The following is a 7,606-nucleotide window of genomic DNA, read 5'->3' as shown; positions in this document are numbered from 1 at the left end:
TGGTAGAAAGTTGGGGAAGGAGAAGGCGGAAGAGCAGCCTGTGGTTGCTGCTGGCTACTTTGAGCAACATCGCCCTGTGTGGGTGCATACTGTTGCCCATGATGTTGGTACTGACCTTCCTCCTGTGATTGTTGGGAGTAGTGGCCAGAGTAATACTGCTGAGGGGCATCTTGTTGGGTCGGGTAGGCCCGTGTCTCATACCCACCAATATAGCCGTGTCGTCCCCAACCAGATTGGGACCAGCCTCCAACACTGGGTGGGAAAAAGTGGCCATATTGGTGGGGTTGGCTACAGGCAGACATATGTTGCTGCTGTTGGGAAGGTTGGGTGGGGGAGGAAGGGGGTGAGGTGTAGGCCCACGTATTTGAGGATGTTCAGAGCCTGCTTGAGCAAGCATCTGTGTGGGTGGTCTCATGCGCATGAGATTTCTGGGGGAAAGCTGCCACCTCTCATATGGGGTATTGGGGGGGTGTGCTTGCATCAAGCAGGATCTGAAAACATCCTCGAACACGGAGCCTCACCTCACGGGAAAGGGCACGGAGATAAAGGGCCAGGCTATGTGAGTATGCCTCCTCCCCATCATCTGTATTGACTCGAGAGAGATAATTTAAGACCCCTGTGTCCACACTGGTCCTGGTATCTTGAACAGCGATCTGACGCCTTCTTTGTCCTCGCCGGGATGTTACAGCAGGCTGTGGGGAGCCCCGGATCTGGGCAGTTGGGCTGCTGCTCATGTTGCCCTGCTCCTCCAGTATGAGTGATGGGGCAGCAGCAGACGGTCCTGGTGGTGGGGTTTGTTGGCGACGCAATGGGTTCTCCTGAGATGAATCTTCACCCATGCTTCTTGTAGGGGGAGATGGGCCAGCCACCTCATCCCCTACAGGATCAATTATTGGCTCTGTCTCTGAGCCTGTTCCTCTATCCGTAAGGTTGGACTGAGTTCTGTTATGAAATAGAACAGAGCCAAAAATACATCAATAGTTTTGGGCCTGTAAAGTATCGGTGTAATGTGGTGTGAGGTATCTACTTACGGTCTCACATCCAGAATTGGGGCGAGGAAGGAGAGGCGGTCATAATATATATATTTTCTTTTGACATAGCCCGCATCCCCACTCCTGGACCACTGCTGACGTTCCCGCCAGTACTGATCACGGATGCTGCGCCAGCGTTTCATCACATCTTCCACTGCAATGTGACAGGAAATATTATCAATTTAACATATTTGATTGCTCACATTTGCTACCAGTAGTCTAGGCATGTAGCCTTCTGGGGTGTGCTTTCTACCCAGGGTGGCATATCTAATTGGCCCATCCAGGCCAGATACACAGGGTCAGAATAGTTTATGTATCAAGTAGCTACACTTAATAACTTGTTTGGCTAAGAGGATGAGGAGCTTGTGGCCTGGGCAAAATTATGGCAGTGTGAAACTATGTGTCACATCAAAATCTACCCGCCTCATGAGGAAAAAAGTAGAAGCACAGGAAGGGGGGGGGGCAGATTCTGTATGAATTTTTGGTTGTGAGGTAATTTTAATCATTTTTGGGCCTTGTACTTACTCAGTTTCTGCTGCTTCTCACATGGCCGATCACCAAAATCATGGAACATCTGCCGACATATGCGCCTCCATGATGCCTCCTTTCTTGCCCGGTTTGCATAATGGGCATCCCCCGTTGGTCCCAGAGTTCTGCCCGCTCCTGCACCAGTACAATTAGCATCTCCACATTTAGAAAATATGGCACCATTACGCTCCTGTACTCCGTGGAGTCGTGCTATCTGGATGTCTGGAGCGCTTTTTGAGCTCATTTGCATGTCTAGGCTTCCTGAGGATGGATTGGCCCATTTCCTGTCACCAGCCAAAAGACCTGCGTATTTCTCGCAAGTCACACGTGTGGTCCATGTGTAAACCGTATTTTTTGCTCACCCATCGACTTGCATGGGCGTAGTACGCTGACAATCGCAGCATGCTGCGATTGGCATGGACCGTAGAATACGCCCGAGAAATATACAGCTGTTGGGAGCTACCCCATAGAGAATCATTTGTCCATGTGTAATGCGTGCTTTTAGCGACTCTCACTCGTCCGTATTCCTCGCTAGTGTGACCCCGGCCTTACTCTCCTACCCTGAAATTGCTGAGAGACTGAAAGACCATCTCGATGACAGGATATCAGAACTCTTTGTGTCTCACAGGATATCAGGACTCTTCACACCTACAGATGACTACCCATTCCTGCTAATACAAGAGGGGACAAGTGACACAGCAAGAAAGGACCAAACAATCTGCAGTGACTTTGAAAACTTAGGTAAGAAAGTGAAAGAACTGGGAGCACAGGTGGTCTTCTAATCCATCCTCCCAGTGGATGACCATGGAACAAAGAGGTGGAATAAGATTCGGCAGGTGAACAACTGGCTACGTCGATGGTGCTGTCAGCAAGGATTTGGATTTCTGGATCACGGAGTGAATTACCTATATAATGGACTACTTGCTAGAGAAGGGGTGCACCTTACGAAGACTGGAAAACATGTATTTGGAAGTTGCCTTGCTACACTCATCAGGAGAGCTTTAAACTAGAACAATGCGGGAAGGGAAGCAAAAGGCCAGAAAAAGCCATACACCTGACGAATGCTATTGAGAACTCTGCTATTAGAAGTGGAAAGGAAGAACAAAGACAAAAAAATCTAAATAATAAAAATATTGGAGAAAGAGAAACCAGTCACAAACTAAAATGTTTCTATACTAATGCACAAAGCATGGGCACCAAACAAGGAGAACTGGCACTACTAATGCAGGAAAAGAAATATGATGTCATTGGAATCACTGAAACTTGGTGGGACGATGCACATGATTGGAATACAAGGCTAGAAGGATACAACTTATTTGCAAGAAACAGACTTGAAAAACGAAGAGAAGGTGTCGCATTGTATGTTGGAAAAGCATATATCTGCACAGAGATCCAAGATTCAGAGGCTGGGGGTTCAGTGGAAACTGTTTAGGTAAGAATACAAGGACAGAACAATGGAAAGGACACCATTGTAGGCATTTACTACAGACCGCCTGTGCAAGCTGAAGATATGGATGAACTCTTTATGCATCAAATGCCCAAGTTCTCCAAAACATATGACAGTGGTCATGGGAGATTTCAACTATCCAGACATTTATTGGAATTCTCTCTCAGGCAAAACTAAAGGCCCCGTCACACATAGCGAGATCGCTGCTGAGTCACAATTTTTGTGACACAACAGCGATCTCACCAGCGAGATCGCTGTGTGTGACAGCGATCAGCGACCGGCCCCCCTACCGGTATCGCTGATCGCTGCAGGAAAGGCCAGGACTTTTTTTTGGTCGCTGGTCTCCCGCTGGCCACCACGCATCGCTGCGTTTGACAGGCGGGAGACCAGCGATCTGCTGGTAACTAATGTACACATCGGGTATCCAAGGGACGTGCGTCCCTTAGATACCCGACGTGTACGTTACCAGCGCGCACGTTACCAGCGCGCTGATGCAGGCAGTTGGTAACTAACGTACACACCGGGTATCTAGGGACGCACGTCCCTTAGAAATTTTGAAAAATTAGATTCTCAAAGCACAATTGTTAACAATTTCGAAAAGAGGGAACAAAAAAAATCATTTAAGGAAACCAGGATGGATGAACACAGAACTTCAACACGTGCTAAAAAGGAAGAAGGAAATGTTTATCAAATGGAAAGAGGGAGGCATATCTAAAGAAGAATATAATGCTGTCTGCAGAACCTGCAGGGGACGCATCAGATTACTAAAGCTGATAATGAATTAAGGCTTGCAAGAGACGTCAAAAGCAATAAAAAAGGATTTTGGGGATATGTCAAAAGTAAAATAAAGTCAAAGAAGCTATAGGATTTTTACAAGATGAAAATGATGAAATGGTAAGAAAGGATGTTGAGAAGGCCGAACTTTTAAATTCCTATTTTGCATCTATTTTCTCTCAGAACGGAAATGTTACATCAACTGATCTTCACTGTCCTATTAAAGGAATAGAAGAATCCAGACTATCTATAAACAGAAAGATAGTGAGGGTATACTTAGCTAACATAAATGAATTCAAGTCTCCAGGTCCAGATGAATTACAAACCAGAGTACTGAAGGAGATAGACGAAGAAATTTTTGAACCACTCTCCATAGTCTTTGAAAATTCTTGGAGATTAGGAGAAGTCCCAGAAGACTGGAGAAGAGCAAATATTGTTCCTGTCTTCAAAAGGGGGAAGAAAGAAGACCCAGGGAACTATAGGCCGGTGAGTCTGACTTCTATACCAGGAAAGATCTTTCAACAAATTATTAAACATGTATGTACGTACCTGGATAAGAATGAAGTGATTAACCAGAGTTAGCATAGGTTTGTAACCAGTAAGTCATGTCAGGCTAACTTAATTTCCTTCTATGACAGAATCACTGACTGGTTGGATCAAGGAAATACTGTAGCTATAGTATATCTTGACTTCAGCAAAGCATTTGACAAAGTATCTCACACCATCCTTATTCAAAAAAGTGACTAAGTATGGCATGGACAAGGCAACTGTTAGTTGGATTGATAACTGGCTTAGTCATTGGACCCAAAGAGTGGTCGTAAATGGCTGCACATCCAGTTGGAAGAATGTCTCAAGTAGGGTACCACAGGGCTCTGTTCTGGGCCCTGTATTATTCAACATCTTTATCAATGATTTAGATGAAGGAATTGAAGGTAAACTGATTAAATTTGCTGATGACACGGTAAAGACCTGGGCCTGCGCGCCATCTCCCTTCCTGTGCTGTGGCTCCTGCGTGTGCCACCCCAGCTGTTCCTTTGGAGGTTCCTACGCCCTAACGCAGCAGAGGCACACACCTGTCTATATAAAACCTCACAGCGCATGTCAGACCAATTGAGAATCATGAGGTCAAATGAACTGTCCAAGGAGCTCAGAGACAGAATTGTGGCAAGGCAAAGATCTGGCCAAGGTTACAAAATAATTTCTGCAGTACTCAAGGTTCCTAAGAGCACAGTGGCCTCCATAATCCTTAAATGGAAATTTGGGACCACCAGAAGTCTTCCTAGACCTGGCTGTCCAGCCAAACTGAGCAATCGAGGGAGAAGAGCCTTGGTGAGTCAGGTAAAGAACCCCAAGATCACTCTGGCTTAGCTCCACAGATGCAGTAGGGAGATGGGAGAAAGTTCCACAAAGTCAACTATCCTCCACCAGTTGGGCCTTTATGGCAGAGGGGCCCAATGGAAGTCTCTCCTCAGTGCAAGACATACGAAATCCTACAGAGAGTTTGCTAAAAAAAAAAAAAAAAAAAAACCACACAAAGGGCTCCCAGACTGAGAGATAAGATTCTCTGGTCTGATGAGACGAAGATAAACCTTTTGGTGATAATTCTAAGCAGTATCTGTGGAGAAAACCAGGCACTGCTCATCACCTGCCCAATACAATCCCAACAGTGAAACATGGTGGTTGCAGCATCATGCTATACGATACACTTTATTCATCCTGAGGGAGATTATGGTATTACAGCAGTGTTACAAACAGCATTCCAAACATAATTGTAGGAAAAAGAAGAGATCCCAGATCATAAAAAACAATTTTATTGATTCAAAATTAAAAACACATTAAAAAAGCAAAATGCCGTAGGGGACACCATAATATACATACACAGGCAATATAACAATTAAGAGACCAAGGTATATTGGGAAAATTATCAATCCATAATCCACATATTAAGATATACAATATATCAGTTTAAACAGTATCAATATCATATCTCCCAATGATTAAAATTAATAATAGTGTCCACAGACATCATTAATTCAAACCCCAACGGTCTCAGACCAATAATAATCCCCCTATCTAAAGTGAAGTATAACAAAAATTATAAACCTATTAATTTCATGTCCCCCACCTCCCTCTGAAATCATGATAACCAGAGCTAGTGGAGTCAATACAAAAGCAGCTCCACAATAGAAGACGGCATATAACCAATACCAGATAGAAAAAACCGCGATGCTTCACATAAGCATGTAATCAAAAGGAGGATATATTTACCTAAATAACGGTAGTGATATGCGTGGTGTCCCCTCACCCCGACGCACGTTTCACTCCTGCTTCTTCCGGGGGGCGTGTCAGTGAGAGGGGCAGCCGTGCTCTTATAGGCGTGCTCTAATGGTGTCCTTGCATCAGCTGGTATCAGCGGCGCATAGCGCGTCACTCCGTCCCCCCTTATGATGCGCTTCCTTCCGACGCTCCCTGGTACGCAAGCTCACTCCTGCGTGTCAGTGATGGAGCGTCATTGGAAGCGACAGAGGACCGGATGACCGCGCATGCGCACCTACTCAGCGGCAATGAGAAAGTCTCAGTTTGTGACAAAATGGGAAAAATATAAAATATATATATAACAAATATAAGTGCGCAATGTTATATTATTTCTTTAATAAAATGCCAAAAAATACAGTGCAACTAAAGAAGATTTATATTGTGATGATGATATAAGTGTGGAAATGTGCCAATCCAAACCTCCAGATATATAAACCTAGATAAAGGAATCAGTACAAAGTGCCAAAAGTGCATCATTTTTGATCCAATACGATTATATCCTAGTGGTCTCACACCCATTATTAAAGTGCCATAGTGCATAAAAAATTCAATTATATATAAAAGAATTATACAATTGTATACTCCATATATATTTTGATATCCTCCAATTATTAGTGCAAAAAACTTATTACCCAGTGCCATAATACCTACAAAAAATTAATATATAATTGTGTAAACAAAAATAATTAAAATGAAAATAACATCACTACCATTATTTAGGTAATTATATCCTCCTTTTGATTACCGTATTTTTCGGACCTTAAGACGCACTTTTTTCCCCAAAAATTTTTGGGGAAAGTGGGGGGTGCGTCTTATGGTCGCAATGCACGGTACCTGGTGCGTTGGTGGCAGCGGGCGAGGCTCTGCGGTGCGGTGGTGGCAGCGGGCGGCGCTCTGCGGTGCGGTGGTGGCAGCGGGCTGTGCTCCGGTCCGGGGACGGCGCATGCGCAGCTTCAGATCTCGTCCCAAGATCTCAGGGGACGAGATCTCGTTGCCGAGATTTGAATCTCGTCCCCCGAGATCTCGGCACGAGATCAGAAGCTGCGCATGCGCCGTCCCCAGACCCGGGGGCCATCCTGCCGGCGTCCATGCTCCAGGAGGCCACCGCAACATGGCGGCGCCCAGCAAGGGGTGTGCGGGGGCCTCCGGGCTGCGAAGAAACGCCGGCGGAGCCGCTGCCCCTGCACCGGAGCACAGCCCGCTGCCACCACCGCACCGCAGAGCGCCGCCCGCTGCCACCACCGCAGAGCCCACCTGCCCCAGCACAGCTGCCCTTGCCCCAGCACAGCTGCCCCTGCCCCAGCCCACCTGCCCCTGCCCCAGCATAGCTGCCCCTGCCACAGCTGCCCCTGCCCCAGCACAGCTGCCCCTGCCCCAGCACAGCTGCCCCAGCACAGCCCACCCGCCCCAGCCCCAGCACAGAGCCGCCTCCACCGCACGAGCCTGGACCACTGAATGACCCCTGTGACTACTTCTCCACCTGTGCCGGATCCCTTCCCAGGTAAGCTGA

Source organism: Dendrobates tinctorius, unplaced genomic scaffold (assembly GCF_039654945.1).
Source record: "Dendrobates tinctorius isolate UK_male_01 unplaced genomic scaffold, ASM3965494v1 ptg000011l, whole genome shotgun sequence".
NCBI classification, from domain to species: Eukaryota; Metazoa; Chordata; class Amphibia; order Anura; family Dendrobatidae; genus Dendrobates; species Dendrobates tinctorius.
Note: the sequence above shows the minus strand (reverse complement) of the source record.